We start from the raw sequence: 18,380 nt of genomic DNA on the forward strand, positions 1-18,380 counted from the left end.
CATCCTGGAAATTGTAAGGGTCCAGCCCGCATCATTTCGGCCCAGCCTATGCCATGTGGGTGTGCATGCGCACAGGCCTAGATCTCTGTCACCGCGTGCAGGGCAACTAAAGTAGTCTATGAGTTGGAAGGTCTGAACTATTTTTTTTAACTTAGTCGCACAGACTACTTTAGTTGTCCTGCACATAGCAATGGGAAACGGAGCTGAAAAACAGATTAGTGAAGGGATGTTGCTGCCCTGGGTAGTGGGTGGGGAGGATGAGTGTTTGGCCTGGATGGCCTGACTGAAGGGCCCTCAGGTAAGCCAGGGCAGGATGAGTGCGGGAGCTCCGCACACCCTGCTTTGCTTTGTCCTCCACCATAACAACTGGCCTTGCTTCGATCTTCATTCTTTGCCATTTCTCCTTGCTCACCACTGTAACCTAGCAGGAGGCTGAGCAATGCACTGCTATGGCAACCACAAAGTGAGGGGGAGGGGTGGAAGATGAAGTAAGGCGGTGGGTGCAAAGCTTCCCCCCATGCCCTGCACTGGCTTACCTGAGCACCCTGAGCAGTTGCAGTGCTTCAGGCATTGAAGCACTGCAACTGCTGCCACAGCAGGACAGAGAGAGAGAGAGAGAAATGAGGGGTGCTCTCCAAACTCTGTGTGTATGTATGACAGTGAGTGTGAGTGTGCGATCCATGCTTCAGATGAGGCACCCAAGCTGCTGGCAGCAGTGGGGGCAGCAGGAGCCACCATGATTCCCTCCTCCTCAACCAGCCAGCCCTACCTGACCTGGTCCCTGTCTGGTTAGCCAGTTGGCGTAAAGCCTTGCTGTTCTTCTTGTCATCATCATCCCCGCTCAAGTAGCATCGGGCTCTGTAGAACAGGGTCTCATTTAAGGTGTGCGGGAGGTGTGAGCAACCTCTGTGCACCTTTTTTGGCTGCCAGGGTAGTGCAGGAGGCCATCCAGGCCCAAAACAGGCTACGGGGGGAGCGGGAGGCCTCCGCATGCCTCGTTTTGGCTCCCAGGGTGGTGCAGGAGGCCATCCAGGCCAGTAGTGGGATTCAAGTAATTTAACAACTGGTTCTCTGCCCTAATGATCAGCTGGGTAGGTGTGGCTGGGTGGCCATGTGACTGGGTGGATGTGGCCAACTCGACATCACTCGCATCGATGGGTGCTTCTCCTTGCCCAGGCTCCTATGACTGTGGGGATGCTACGACAGTCGTAAGTGTAAAAAACGGTCATAAGTCACTTTTTTCAGGGCCATTGTAACTTTGATGGTTACTAAATGAACTGTTATAAGTCAAGGATTATCTATATAAAAATACAAAAAGCTTCTTTGCTTGCAAAAAGCTGCCCTAAATACCAATCATTAGATTAGAAATACCTCCAACCCAGAATTACAAATCAGGCAGGATGCCAGAGCATCTTGAAGAATTAAAATAGTTAAAATGCAGTGATAACTATCAGCAGCCAACTCTTGCTCATAAAGTGAAACCCTTTAGCAAAGAGGTCATTTAAGCTCTCCAAAAAGTGGGTAGGCATATTTGGGCTACAAATGCTGAGCTAAAGAAACAAATTAACAAAGTATATAGGGAACCAACCCTATATCTCTGCCTTCCCAAGTTTGTCAAGCATGGCTGGTCTCACTCACCTCACAAAATATCCTAAGGAAAGCATTCAGATTAAATTAAAGATCACATGCTCCCCAGAAAGGCAGTAAAAATATCAGTGCCAAATTTGCATCCTGTCTCTTGGAAGTACACCCCAAAAGGACAGTGCCAGGAACCACTAAAGCAGTGAAGGAAGACCCCCCTTTCCAGATAGAAAAAGAAACCATGAGGCAGGAAACACAACACAACACAAATAATTAAATCACAACAGTTTAAATCCTTTTAAAACTAAAACACAAGCCTTGTCTGGCTCATTGCCAGAGCTCACACCCCAGGCAAGCTCAAGTGTAAACACTTGAGGTAAGCCTAACTACAAAGAAAGCAATTAGCTCTACAATGTAGCAAACGAGCAAACAGTAGCTGTTGCTTGTTAGATCAATTACCAGAACAAATAGACACAGGAACTAACCAGATTTCTGAACCCTACTTCTTTTCAGGAACAGAGATTAACCGTTTTCCTTCCAAACAAAGCTGAATAGGGAAAATTATCCCATCAATAAACACAGGATTAAACGTCACCAAGCACAGAATTAAACTTCACCAAAAACCAGTTTTAGACCAAAACTCAGAAAAGGATGTAAACTCATGTTTGAATGTCAATCTTTCTAGCTAGCCAAGAAACCTTGCTGAATGTCAGTCATCTTGGTTCCTTGTCATTAAAAGCTTCTTTCTGGCAGGTCTACTTTGTTATTCAATTATTTCTTCAAAGTGTTTATCATTGCATCCTGGCTGGAAGAACTCCAATAGGGGAGTATTTCCTCCCAACAGCAGTGCGAAAAGCTTAAAACAACCCTTCCCCTTTAAGAAAGTAAAGCCCCAGCAAAGTACCAGCAAAGGAAAAAAAACTCCAGAGAAGCTCAGGCAACAGTAAGTCTTGGCGTATTGGTGTCTTAGTCTACAAGAAATCCAATGGCTCCCTACGACACACCATCTACCAGAAGAAAACACACACAAACCACTATCTGCACACACTCTCACACCACCACCCAGCACAGATCAACTCCATAGCCAAGACACTCATCTCCAGAACAAAACGCTTAGCTAATGAACTACACCTAAAAACTGAACTACACACTCTCACTAACTTACTAACATCCAACGATTCCAAAGAAATAAGATTACCAACCTAATCCAAAAAGAAACCTCCACTAAAATCCAAGACAGAGAACAAGAAAACGGCAAAGCCCTCCTCCCATACATAAAAGGCACCACAGACAGAATCAGCAAGATCCTCCACAAACACAACATCAAGACAGCATTCTGCAGAAACCAAAAAATATCCACCATCCTAAGAAACCCCAAAGACAAAATTGAGTTAGAAAATCAAGGAGTATATGAAATCCCATGCACTGCCTGCCCCACCACATACATCGGACAAACCAACAGAAGAATAAGTGCACACATTGAAGAAAACAAGAACTCAGTCAGAAAAGAGGAACCAACTTCTTTCCTGGTCCAACACCTTAAAGCCACAGGATATGATATTGACTTTAAAAAGACCAGAACTATCGCCAAAACTGAACACTTTAACAACAGAATAATCAGAGAAGCCATCGAGATAGAAAAACGCCCACACAGCATGAATAAACGAGCTGATATCTCCCGTCTACCAGCCATTTGAAAACCTGCCCTCATTGACAAACGAGTCCCTAACACAAAGAATGGCACCAGACCCACACTCATGAAAACCACACAGGATGTCACCACAACACATCCACGCAAAAAGCAAACTCACACCGATGAGGCACGACCACAAACCAGAAGCCAGACCACAGCTGCATCATTAGCCACTTTAAATCCCTCCAATCCATACATGAAGCAAACTGACACCCACCATGAAGATGTGGCACAACCACGAACGTGAAGCCAAACAACAGCAATGCAGCTCACCAGCTCAAATCCCCCTGCAACTCAGATTAACACGAGCACAACCAAGCCCCCACCTAAACAGAACACACCCCCATCCAATCAGAGCACAGCCAACCCCCCATCCAATCAGAGCATAGCCAAACCCCCAACCAATCAGAACACACCTCCACCCAATCAGAACACAGCCAAGTTCCCACCCAATCAGTTCACACCCCCACTAGCAGTTAAAAGGAAGAAACAGCTGCAATCTCACATTGCTCCTAGAAGCACGAAGCCGAAAACACCAGCCTGAAGATGACAAATGAGACTTCGTCGAAACGTCGCCAAGACACTTCCAATTTTACGCGGGCAAAAACCCGAATAACCAAAGACCTACATACAAACACCCGCGAAAACCTCAGAAAACACACATACACACACACACACACACACAAATTTTCTTTTAATACAAACATTTCGTCTTTCATTAAACAGTGTGTCATCAGAGTACAATTTTTTTGTGCAATAACCATTACAATTTACAACCTTATTCATTATTTATATCTATTGGATTAATACTAATACATAACATATCTACTGTTCTAACATTTCTCTTCTTATCTTATTTGACTTTGTAATATATTTTTGATATTTCACTCCTCCGCTTTTATTTCTAATTTTCATATTTTTTCTCTAACCATTGATAAAATAACTCCCATGTACTATAATAGTCAGATTCTTCCTTTCCTTTAATTGCAAGTGTTCATCTATTCATTTCTCCACATTCTAATATTTTCTTAATCACATTTTTCATCCATAGGGATCTCTTCACTTTTCCAATTTTGTGCAAATACAATTCTAGCTGCAGTTATTACATAATATACATAATCAAATATACATTTTCTTTACTATACGTTTCTGGTAAAATCCCCAACAAGAATAATTCAGGTTTGAGATCAATATGTTGTTGTGTCATCTTCTCCAATCAAGTCAGTTTGTTGCAAAATCAAATCCAGAAAGTATACACTGGTAAACTGATTCAGCAGGATTCATTAACTTCTTTATATACATAATAACACATGAAATAAATTTACAATACCAACAGCAGATTCTTCCAACGTGGAAGAGAGTAGAGATAAGTTTTTGTTCAGAGTTCAGAGCAGATTAGTTCAGACTTGTTTGCTAAACCATGCCCAGGCTCTAAACTGTTTCAGTTTCAAATAGCCCTCAATGACTGACTTAGTTGCTATGCCTATTCATTGTTACCTTGTTACCATGTCTCCATTCCAGTTCATGAATATCGTGACAAACCACATACGAATTTTTGCCCAATATTTTTTTGCTTCTACACATGTCCACCACATATGATAATATGATCTCAGGATCTGATGGCACTTCCTTCATGGATTACTGCCTTGTCATGGTGAAGGGTCTAGAGTAGCTCAATGAAGCTATTAGCTATGCTGTGCAGGGCCACCCAAAACAGACAGGTCATAACAGAGAGCTCTGACAAAATGTGATCCACTGGAGAAGGAAATGGCAACCCACTCCAGTATCTTTGCCATGGAAATCCCATGGACAGTACCAAAAGGAAAAAAAGACATGACCTTGATGAAAAAGTGCAAAGGATGGAGCAGCAGTTACTCAAAACAGATGAAAAAGTGGATAACATCCAACAAGCAATGGTGAAATATGATGAGAGACTTTCTAAATTAGAGAAGAAAGAAGATCAAAAGGAAAAGAAAATGAAAGAAATTGAGTATAGACTGGGAGAAGTTGAACTTGAAGCCAGCGGGATAGTCAGCTGGGAAATGGATAAAACTGAATTTTACCTAAGATTTCAAAATGTGCAAGAAGAGAAAGGAGAAGACCTGGCAGATGTGATGATTGGATTGCTGGCTGAAGCTCTAGAAATCCCCAAAGAGAAGGTGTTGGAGGAGGTTGACGAGATTTATCGAGTTTACACCAAGTACACTATATGCAATAAACTGCCAAGAGAGGTACACATAAGATTTACTAAAAAATCAATCAGAACGCAAATCTTACAAGCAGCAAGGGATAAAACCTTGAAATACAAAGAAAAAGAAGTTGTGGTCTTGAGACAGATAACAAGGAAAATCAGAGAGTTGAGAAGAGAATATCAATTCTTGACAAAAATTTTGATTCAAAAAGAAATTAACTTTAAGTGGCTGACCCCAGAAGGACTGGTTGTTACATGGCAATTTCAAAGATATAGGTTGAATACAATTGACAAAGCAAGAGCATTTTATGATCACTTTTTAAAGGAAAAGACACGGAAATCCAAGTTGAACCCCAATCAGCAGTCCCATTAAAACTTACTGAGAAAGAATTTATATTCCTTGAATCGACTGAAGGAGCAGTTGGCAGAACCACTGAACCAAGAGAACAATGTGAGATAAGATCGACTAGAGCAATAAAACCTATATATAAAGTATGAAGATGGAAGAGAGGAAATTAATCTCAATAAATATAAACGGACTCAATTCGGCCACCAAAAGAAAGACAGTATTTCACAAATTAGAGAAATTAAAAGCTGATATAATATGTCTACAAGAAGTGCATATTAAAAAGCAGTATGAACACCTATTGACACAACCAAAATTGGGGAAAAATTTTTTATCATTAGCCCAAAACAAAAAAAGAGGAGTTGTAATATATATTAAAAAAACAATTTTGGCAGAATGTAAATACTCAGATCTGGACGGAAGAATTTTGATGGTGGAAATACCCGATAATAGGAGAAAAATTCTTTTAATAGCAATTTATGCTCCAAATGAAAACCAAAGTGACTTTTATAGAAGACTACACAATAAAGTAACTGAAACGGATTATGACAACATATGCATGATGGGAGATTTTAATGGAATTGTGGAAGAAAATTGGGACTACAAAACAAATAAAGTAACAAAGCACAGTAGGAAAATACTGCCAAAGTCCTTTTTTAAGATGATGGAGGAAATGAATATGAAAGATATATGCAGAGAAAGAAATAAAGGAAAGAAACAATATACATTTTATTCAGATAGACACTTTATCGTGGTCCAGGTTAGACATGATATGGTCAACAATAGAATTGTTGTTGAATATAGAACATGTGGAAATAGAAACTACTTTATGGGTGGATCATAACCCGGTGATGATAACTTGGAAAGGACAAAAAAGAAGAGCTAGATGGACTTTAAATAATACAATATTAAAAGAGCAAGAGTTTGTACAGAAGATGGGAAAAAAACTGGCCTTCTTCTTTAAGGAAAACAAGAAAGATGAAACATCTATACAAATCTGCTGGGATACAATGAAGGCATTTGCTAGAGGATTAATTATAGATTATACAAGAAAAAAAATGTGAATGAAGTGATGATAAAGAAGGAAATACCCAAATCTTGGACAGAGGCATATATTACTTTGATTCATAAGGAAGATACAGACCCACAACAAATCAAAAACTATAGACCTATATCTTTGTTAAACTCGGACTACAAAATTTTTGCTTCAATATTGGCAGAGAGACTTAAGAGATACTTAAATAATTTCATACATTCGGATCAAAATGGATTTCTTCCAAAAAGACAAATTAGGGACAACATAAGAATAATCTTGGACACTTTAGAGTATTATGAAGCACACCCTGAAAAGCAGATGGCTTTGGTTTTTCTAGATGCGTAAAAAGCCTTTGACAACGTTAATTGGAAGTTTATGACCCTTCAAATGGAAAGAATGGGCTTTGGGAGGAAATTTGTACAGGGCATTGAAACTATCTTCTCTAAACAAACGGCAAAAGTAATGATAAATGGAGAATTGACAGATGCGATTGAAATAGAAAAGGCATGAGACAAGGATGTCCTTTATCCCCATTGTTGTTTATATTGACATTAGAAGTTTTAAATAGACATGTCAGAGGAGAAAAAGAGATAAAGGGCATGAAGATTCAAAAGGAAGAATACAAGCTCCAAGCTTTTACAGATGATTTGGTTTTTATTATTGAAGAACCATTAACAACAATAAGTAAATTAATAGAAATTATTGGAGATTTTGGAAAAGTAGCTGGTTTGAAAATTAACAAGGATAAAATGAAAATAATGACTAAAAATATGTTGAAAAAACAGAAAGAGGAATTGATGGAGATTTCGAAAATGCAGATTACAAACAAAGTGAAATACTTGGGGATACATTTAACACCAAGATGTAGTGCTTTGAAAGAAAACAATTACAACAAGCTTGAACAACAGACAGGGCAAGATTTGTTAAAATGGGGCAATTTACAATTGTCTTTGATTGGTAGGATTTCAACTATTAAGATGAATGTCTTGCCTGGAATTCTGTATTTATTTCAGACAATATCCAATCAAGCTGGATAAAGAATTTTTTATAGACTTAGATGAAATGATAACGAGATATATATGGCAAAGGAAAAAGGCAAGAATAAAGTTAAAGCTATTACAAGATGCTAAATCAAGGGGGGGCTTTGGTCTGCCCAATTTTGAATGGTACTATCAAGCTGCAAGTTTAATGTGGGTGAAAAAATGGATAACTCTGAGGAATGCTAGACTATTAAATTTGGAGGGACATGATTTGTTGATTGGTTGGCATGCTTTCTTATGGTACAAAGAAACAAAAATACAAGGGTATTTCAGAAGACATCAAATATCTGAAGCTTTATGGCTGAATTGGGAGAAGGTTAAGAAACTTTATTATATGAAAATACCTGTTTGGATATCTACAGCAGAGGCTTTTTCTTATTCCGTAATATTTAGAAAGGAACAAACTATTAGGCATAGTGAACTATTGGATGAAAAGGGTGAACTCAAATTAAAACAGGAACTAGAGGAACAGGGATTTAAGATGGATTGGTTTTCATATATGCAAATATTTTCTAGGTATCAAGAAGATTGTAAGCAAGAAGGGTTTACAATGCTTTGACTAATTTGGATAATTAATTAATTTGGATTTTAATGGGAGCAGACGATCATATTATTAAAAAGCTGTATGGGTTTTTGCTAGAGTTAAAACTGGAAGAAGAACAAGTTAAAGAATCAATGGTAGCATGGGGGGAAAAATTTGGTTATGGGATTGATTTAGAAAAATGGCAAAAATTGTGGTCTCATAACTATAAATTGACAATGTCTACAGCATATAAGAAAAATTTGTATAAGATGTTTTACAGATGGCATTTATCCCCATCGAGAATCGCCAGAATGTTCCAGAACAAATCGGAGAGGTGTTAGAAATGTCATCAGACCCCAGGATCCTATTACCACATGTGGTGGACATGTCTAGAAGCAAGGAGATATTGAACTAAGATACACATGTGATTGGAAAAAATGACCAAGAGACACATAGACTTTAAACCAGAGATATTTTTATTAGGAATTTTACCAGAAATATATAACAAAGAACTGCAGTATTTAATTGTGAATCTTCTAACAGCAGCTAGAATTGTATTTGCTAAAAATTGGAAAGTAGAAATGATACTTACAGATGAAGAAATTATTAGGAAAATGTTGGACTGTGCCAAAATGAGTAAACTGACATTAGAAATAAGAGAGCAGGAAGAAAAACAATATTATTTGATATGGGATTTATTTTACCATTGGGTAGATAATAAAAAATGGTGATATATAGGTAAATGCTGAAATACTTTAAATGATGATACAACTGATATATTTTACATAAGAATAAATTTTGGATATGTAGTGATATTGTGAAGAGAGGAGAGGGCACTAGGGATGCAAACCAACCAATGTACTGTCTGTACTTGATTGAATGAATGATGTTTGTATGTTTTATTTATTTATTTTTTTAAATAAAAATGATTTGGAAAAAAAAGAAAAAGAAAAAAAGATATGACCTTGGAAGATGAGCCCTTCAGGTTGGAAGGTGTCCAATATACTACTGGGGAAGAGCAGAGGGCCAGTACTAGTAGCACCAGAAAGAGTGAAATGACTGGGCCAAAGCCGAAAGGACGCTCAGCTGCGGATGCTTCTGGTGGTGAAAGGAAAGTCTGATGCTGTAAAGATCTATTCTCCATAGCAACCTGGAATGTAAGATCCATGAATCAAGAAAGCAAAATGGCTGTCTGAGGAAGCTTTGCAAATAGCTGAAAAAAGAAGGGAAGTGAAAGGCAAGGGAGAAAGAGAAATATACACCCAATTAAATGCAGAATTCCAGAGAATAGCTAGAAGAGATAAGAATGCCTTCTTAAATGAACAGTGCAAAGAAATAGAAGAAAACAATAGAATAGGACAGACCAGAGATCTCTTCAAGAAAATTGGAGATATGAAGGGAACGTTTCATGCAAAGATGGGCATGATAGAGGACCAAAACGGCAGGGACCTAACAGAGGGAGAAGAGATTAAGAAGAGGTGGTGTCAGATCCCTAAAAGTGATACTGCCATTCAATTGGGAGAAGGGTTGGATTCGATTTACTAGTATTGCCCGTCTCAACAGATATTTTACAACCTATATCCTCGCACCAAAGAGCCCTGAGATTCCCTTAACATTGAGGAATGTTTATGACAGCCATGTGGGCTGTTTCACTTTAAAGGATAAAGAAGAAACAATGTGAATACATACTTATCCGGTTCTCAGGGCAGTTGGTAAAGAAAACATCTTCACACTTGTGTATTGGCTAAAATCTGCATTCTGGTTTAAGGGAGGGGTCCCTACTGCTTTAATCCTACTTGTTTTGCCTAAGGGTATTCAGATGTTGCTTTGAATCCATTGCTGTCACTTCTGTTTAATAAAGGGGTCCTTTTGAAATACTATGTTTCAAAAGTTTTTAGTTTCTTAAGTTGGGAGGAGAGGCAATCCTTACAGATGGCAAAATCACACAGAAGAAGTATTAAAAAATGAGCTTAACATCCCTGATAACCACGATGGGGTGGTCACTGACCTCGAGCCAGACATCTTAGAATGTGAAGTCAAATGGGCTGTCAGCCTCCGATCTTTCTATGCTTGCTTGTCGGCTGCCATGGTAACGGGGGGAGGGGGACTTGCTAGTCAGGGAAGCCTGCTGGAGAGGAGTATTGGGGAAACGAAACCGAATCTTAACTGCAGTCCTGTGCCTTTGAAGCTGCTATCTGCTGACATTCCAGATTGATGACACTGTCAGACATGTGATTCCACCTGACCTCTGGAAGACCTTTGGATTGGATGATTTACGGTGGACAGTTGGGAGGGGATGTGATATTTATATGTGATTTTCGCGCCTACTGTTTCAGATTCTGCTTTTCTTAGTTGCGTTCACTTCAATTTTCAGTAAAAGTACCTTTCTCTATAAACAATGGAGTTATTATTATTATTATTATTTATTATTATTATTTATTAGATTTCTATACCGCCCTACTCCCGAAGGACTCAGGGCGGTGCACAGCCAAACAATAAAAACACATACAATACAAAATTTAAAAAATAGAATAAAATCAAATTAAATAATTTTGGCCCCGACAAATTTAAAACCCCAAACTTTTAAAACCAATTTAAAATTGAGTATATAAATACTAAAAGATATTTAAAATTTTAAAAATCTTTTATAAAAGAGGGGGAAAATTAGGCCAGGCCGGCCTGGTGAAATAGTAAGGTCTTTAAGGCGCGGCGGAAGGTGCGCAGATCCGGGATCCTCCGTATCTCTGGGGGGAGCTCGTTCCAGATAGTAGGTGCCCCCACAGAGAAGGCTCTCCCCCTGGGGGCCGCCAGTCGGCATTGTTTGGCTGACGGCACCCGGAGGAGCCCCTCTCTATGGGAGCGTACCGGCCGGTGGGAGGCTATTGGTGGTAGTAGGCGGTCCCGCAAGTACCCGGGTCCTAAGCCATGGAGCGCTTTAAAGGTGGTAACCAAAACCTTGAAGCGCACCCGGAAGACCACCGGGAGCCAGTGCAGCTCGCGCAGGAGAGGTGTTACATGGGAACGCCATGTCGCTCCCATTACCACCCGCGCGGCTACACTCTGCGCCAGTTGGAGCCTCCGGGTGCTCCTCAAGGGGAGCCCCATGTAGAGAGCGTTGCAATAGTCCAGGCGGGAGGTGACAAGGGCATGAGTGACCGTGCGTAAAGAGTCCCGATCCAGAAAGGGACGCAACTGGCGAATCAGGCGAACCTGATGAAAAATCCTCCCGGTCACGGCCGTCAAGTGCTCTTCTAAAGACAGCCGTGAATCCAGGAGGACGCCCAAGTTGCGAGCCCTCTCCGTGGGGGCCAATGATTCGCCCCCAATAGTCAGTGATGGCGTCAACTGACTATATCGGGACGTCGGAAACCACAGCCACTCAGTCTTGGATGGGTTGAGCCTGAGCCTGTTCCTCCCCATCCAGATCCGTACGGCCTCCAGGCATCACTTCAAGGGCATCGTTGGGGTGATCCGGGGTGGAGATGTACAGCTGGGTGTCGTCAGCGTACTGATGGTACTCCACCCCGAAACCACGGATGATCTCGCCCAGCGGCTTCACATAAATGTTGAACAGGAGAGGCGAGAGGACCGACCCTTGCGGCACCCCACATATGAGGGGCCTCGGGGCCGACCTCTGTCCCCCTGTCAACACAGACTGCGACCGGTCAGAGAGAAAGGAGGAGAACCACCGCAACACAGTGCCTCCCACCCCCAACTCTTCCAACCGGTGCAGCATGATACCATGGTCGATGGTATCAAAAGCCGCTGAGAGATCTAACAGGACCAGGACAGAGGAGCACCCCCTGTCCCGAGCCCTCCAGAGATCATCAACCAACGCGACCAATGCCGTTTCCGTGCTGTACCCGGGCCTGAAGCCCGACTGGAACGGATCCAGATACGTCGTTTCATCCAGGTGCTGGGGGAGCTGTTGCGCGACCACACTCTCAACAACCTTCGCAACAAAGCGAAGATTGGAGACCGGACGATAATTTACCAACATTGCCGGGTCCAGGGAAGGCTTCTTGAGGAGAGGCCTCACCACCGCCTCTTTCAAGGCGGCGGGAAAGTCACCCTCACTCAGCGAAGCGTTTATAATCCCCTGGAGCCAGCCTCGTGTCACTTCCCGGGAAGCCAGTACTAACCAGGAAGGACACGGGTCCAATAAACAAGTGGTCGCGTTCAGTCTACCCAGAATCCTGTCCACGTCCTCGGGGGTCACAGGATCAAACTCATCCCAGATAACATTCTCAAGACCTGCCCCTGTCTCTCCCCCTGAGACTACCCAGTCGGAGTCCAAATCTTCCCGAATCTGAGTGATTTTGTCATACAGATACTGAACAAAATCCTCAGCTCTACCCTCCAAGGGGTCCTCCCACGCTTCCTGGTTGGGGATCGTTCTTTCTTGAACTTTGAAGGAAGCATACTTGACATTAAGCAGAATCTCACTTTTACAGCCATCCCGGATAACTACTGAGGGGGCTGAAAATCAAGCCATGTCGGATCAAGACAGTGATCAGGAGTAGATGGGAGCTGCTGGGTCTACAGCTTCTTCCCTCCACCTCGGGGGGGGGGGATTTGGACTGGATGGCAAAATTATGACTGGGAGAGGAGTCAGAGCAACCCAGATGGTCGACTGGAGTGGGGAGGCTACTGGACTGGGAAAGGACCCCCCAAGGAGTAACAAGTGCCAAACCCCGAAGGGGAGAATCAGCATGGGCGCAAGAGCAGAAGGAAAACTTCATGGTTGCCCAAGCTATGCAACTCCTCAGGGATGCCGAAGAAAGCCGGCGAGCCCGCGAGAGGTATGTTTACCCAACTGGGAAGGGAGGAGACCACTCCAGGGAAGTCCCAGAGATGGCAGCTTGTGGGGGAGAGGAAGAGCAAGCTGGGGAAGGAGCCTCACAAGCCTCTGAAATTCAGGTGAGAGATGCGGCAGTCCAGGGGGCCCCAGCTCTGCAGGCTCCTCCCCAGAGGTGAAGAAAGCCAAAGATCCCCCCTCCACAACACAAGTTCAGAGGAGAGCCAAAGATTTTTTTAACCCAAGTGTGGAACCACATGCAGGACTGGGGGGAGGATTATCTGTCAGATGCGGCATGAGTGAGGTGCGTTACAAATGCCCTAGAGGGGGTGGCAGCCGAATGGATGGTGGGCCTTCACAATAACAACTCCCCCCTGCTGAGAAATTACAACCTCTTTATGAGAGCCCTCAGAACACGCTTTGAGGACCCCCTAGCCGAGCGGAAGGCAAGAATCAGAATAAAGGGCATCCAGCAGGGCCAGAGATCAGTGGCAGAGTAGACCCAAGAGTTCCGTGAGCTGGCTCCTTTCATGAGAGGCTGGTCTGAGGTGGCCCTATTAGAAAATTATAAAGATGGATTGAATGAGAACATTTACAAAGATTGCAGAGCATATGGGGGGTCCCTGAAGATTTGCAGAGCTGGTACATGGTAGCAGCGGATGTGGAGATTGACCTGGCCTGAAGCCAGATCCATGGTGGCCGCGCCTGGGATCAGTCATCCTCCTCTTTCTGCAAGGGGGTGCCAAAACCAGCAGTGGGGAAGACAGAGCCCAAAACCAAGCCAAAATCCTTTGCATGTTTCAAATGTGGAAAGGAAGGACACTGAGCGGCTGAATGTTTCTCCAAGCCAGCACCAAAACCGACTGGCCCCGGAGGAAAAAGGGCTGACAAAACACCCACAAAAGCCTGTGAGCCTGCCTTGAAAGGAGAAGTTGTTGAGTTCGCTCCCCAGAAACAGGTGAGTTGGGAACTCCAACCATCACGGACGACAGCGAGACTGACACCGAGTCCGACAACGATGACCTGGTGAGTCACAATGGGGGCCCCATGATCCTTCCCGTAGAATTAAGGGTGCCATCCACCAGGGCACATGGGCAGATGCCAGCCCTCCTAGACTCTGGATGCACTAGGTGCATAATTAGCCCAAAAGTAGTGGAAAAGATGCTTTCTGTCAGCTAGACGGATCAATGGCAGGAGGGGGCCCAGCCAGCTTTGTGACTGAACCCATTGAGATGCAGTTGGGGGATCATCTAGAGACTCTTAGCTTCATTGTGGCCCCTGGCATGGAGCGGCCCCTCATATCCTGGCTCCATAAATGGAACCCACGCATAAATTGGAGGACGGGAGTTTTGCGCATTCGCTCCAAGAAATCAGGAAAAGACAGGAAAGAACCCCTTTCAGAGGATGGAGGGGAATATGAGGGGGTGGAAACAGCAATAGACCACATAGAGGGAGAGGAGAAGATTCCAAAGGAATATTGGGACCTTCAGGAGGTTTTCAGCGAAAAGGCCTCTGAAGTGTTACCTCCCCACAGGCCAACGGACTGTACTATTGAAGTACTTCCTGGAGTAAAACTCCCTAAGCCAAAAATTTACCCCATGACCCCCCGGGAGCTGGGGGAACTACGGAACTTTATTGACAAAAACCTAGAGCGGGGTTTTATTCAACCAGCCAGGCCAAGGATGGCAGCACCAGTACTGTTCTGGGAGAAAAAAGATGGGTCCTTTCATCTGATGGTTGACTATAAGAACCTGAACGCCATTTGCGTAGAAAATGTCTACCCCCTGCCACTGATGAAGGACATGCTGGCCCACCTAGGCAAGGGGAAAATCTTCACTAAGCTTGACTTACGAGAGGTTCACTACCGAGTTTGAATTAAGGAAGGAGATGAATGGAAAACGACTTTTAAGTGCCCGCTGCGATGTTTCCAGTTTAGGGTGCTCCCTTTCGGACTACAAGGAGCCCCTGCTGTGTTCATGCAATTAATCAACAAAGTACTGCATGAACACTTAAAAAAGGGGAGCTGGTCTACTTGGACGACATTCTTATCTATACCGAGAACATGGATGACCATGTGAAATTGGTGAGAACTGTCCTGAAAAAACTCAGAGCTGCTGAATTATATGCCAAACTCTCAAAGTGCGAATTTCACCAAGACAAAATTGACTATCTCGGATACCGCATCTCGCATGAGGGAATAGAGATGGATCCGGAAAAGGTTCGGGTGGTGTTGGAATGGCCCCCACCACACACCCGCAAACAACTACAGAGTTTCCTGGGATTTGCGAACTTCTATAGACAGTTTATCCCCTCATTCGCTAAGATCACTCTGCCTATTACCAATCTTTTGAAGACAAAAGGAGAAGTAAAACCAAAGCCCTCCTGACCCCTCGAATGGACTATGGACTGTCAGGCGGCATTTGAGAAACTAAAATGCTGAACCAGTCCTTAAGCATCCCGACATGTTGTTCAGGCTGATGCCAGCGAGGTAGCAGTTGGAGCAGTACTCCTGAAAAAGAATGCCAACGGAAACCTGCAACCCTGTGCTTATACCTCTCTGTAAGCTAACAGAGACTGAGAGGAGATGGGCCATATGGGAGAAGGAGGCTTTCATGGTGCGGTGGGCCCTGTTAACGTGGAGGTAATTTCTTGAAGGGGCTAAGCACCCCTTTGAGGTGTGGACTGACCACAAGAACTTGGAAGCTTTGAAAACGCCACATAAACTATCCCCAAAGCAAGTCCGCTGGGCTCAGCACTTCAAACGTTTTAATTTCTCCCTCCACTATCTCCCTAGAACTTTATGGCAGATGCGCTTTCCAGACTGCCATAATACAACAGTGCTAGAGAGGAAGTGATTCGGCCAATCATCCCCTCAACCCAGCTGGCAGCACCAGTGACTACTCGAGCGCAGGCTAAGGCAGATCCAGCATTATCTGGCAACTTGTCTAAGCGACTACAAGAAGCTTTAAAGACTGATGAGTGGTTTCAAGCCCACTCAAATGAGTGTACACTTTGCAATGGTCTTGCTTGGGTGGGAGCCAAGTTGTATGAACCTGCCAATCTGAGAGCAACAGTCCTACAGCACACACATGATGCCAAAGTTGTTAGGCATTTCGGATTTGTCAAAACACTACATTTAGTCAAACGACAGTGTGGTGGCCCGCACTCAAGAAAGACATAGAGGCATACGTAACTAGCTGCCCCGTGTGTGCCTCAGCCAAGAGACCCCAGGAAAGCTGTCTGGACTACTTCAGAGTGTTGCCAGGCCAGATGCTCCTTGGAAAGAGATCTCCATGGATTTTATTGTGGAATTACCTGAAAGTGGGGGGAGCACAGTTATTTGGGTAGTCATTTATTTGTTTTCCAAACAAGTACATTTTATTTCATGTCCCAAGATCCCCTCCGCCAAAACCCTGGTGAAAATGTTTGTCCAACATATATACAGATTACACGGTGCCCCAAAGTGTATAATCTCTGATAGGGATGTCCAGTTTACCTCTCATTTTTGGAAGGAATTCCTAGCTCTAATAGGCTTCGCCCAGGGATTAAGTTCCACCCACCATCCTCAGACAAATGGGCTTGTGAAAGAACCAATTCCGTACTGGAACAATATTTGCGGTGTTATGTTAATTATCAGCAAGATAACTGGGCAGAATTATTGCCATTCGCTGAGGTGGCTACAATAACTCCATACATAGTAGCACTGTGTTCACCTCCTGCCAAGATTTTGTGCCAATCCCAGAATTGCTCCAAGAGGATCCAAAACACCCCTCTCTGATTGATTGGATCAAACAGCCACGTGGCACATGGCCAGTTACTCATAAAGCACTCGATGATGCGCATCAAGCTCATAAAGCCCAAGCTGATAAAAAAAGGGGTCAGGCATGGAATTATAAAGTTGGAGACCTGGTTTACCTGTCCACCAAATACTTGCAAACTACCCAAAAGTCAAAAAAGCTCGGACCCAAATATGTGGGCCCTTTCCCGATAGTTCGGGTTATCAACCCAGGCACGGTTCAATTGGAGTTACCAAAAAGTTTACGATGAATTCATCTGGTGTTCCACATTAGTTTGCTCAAACCGGAATACTCGTCCCCTTTGTGTCCAGACCAAGAACCTCCCCCTGTCCCCATTCTGATTGATGGAGAACAGCACTTTGAGGTCAAGGAAATTTTGGATTCTCGGAAGCATCATGGTAAGGTGCAGTATTTGGTGGCCTGGAAACATTTCCCTGTCACTGCGTTATTTTATTTACCAGCTGAGCTCATTATTTCTGGACTGTCAGACTCTCCGTAGCTTTGCTAACTTCTTATCAGTAAGCTACGTGTTTCCGCATCCACCCACATTCCTTCACTTGCTCACACACTCTTTCCTTTGTTCTCTTTCCAGAAAGGTCCGGCTAAGAGATAGCCGGCCCAAATTACTTCCAAAATGTAACAATTAACTTTTCTTAGTTAGTGAGGTGTTTTATTTTCTTTATAACAAATAAATGAGTTTTACTAGAAACCTTCCTTCGCCTTTCTTTTCAGAATATTGCAACTTGGAATAAGCCTCGATTCATCTCCTCCTCTAAACCAGGGTAATTAGTCCCAGAGCCAAACATGGGATTAATAAATGCCCTGACATCTGATAGCACGAGGACGGTTTGATTTATGGCTTTTTTCCTTGTTTTGTTATTTCTGATAAGAGCGCATAGGCAATTAGTTTTTAGCTACTGAGGTACGCTAATTATATTGCTGAGATGCCGAAACAGAAGTAAAACAAATACAAAATGTATTTTGCTGAGAAGGTGGCAGAAAGGGGGTTTCCAGATTTCCAGCCCCTTACTACAGCCACACGCCTGGAACAAGAAAAAGCTGTGGGAACAGAAATGGAGACAGATAAGACAGAAGCTGTTTTTGAAGATGATGATTTACGACTGAGGTCAGTAACATTTTCTTCTGATCTTCCAAGCTCTGAAAAAGTCTTCCCAGAACCTTCTGAATTTGTAACGCTCGATGCAAGGCTAAAGCTAACTGCTGAGCAAAATTCCTCCCACGCAGAGAGAGAAACAATTCATTATTCTCCTCGAAGCTCTAAGCTCACCCTGGATGAGCTGGCTATGAAAGCCTATCGTGACCGTATAAAACTCTATGAACAGCAGCTATTCCAGGCAAAAATGGCTATATCTAT

Source organism: Pantherophis guttatus, chromosome 4 (assembly GCF_059756535.1).
Source record: "Pantherophis guttatus breed Tessera chromosome 4, ASM5975653v1, whole genome shotgun sequence".
In the NCBI taxonomy this organism is placed as follows: domain Eukaryota; kingdom Metazoa; phylum Chordata; class Lepidosauria; order Squamata; family Colubridae; genus Pantherophis; species Pantherophis guttatus.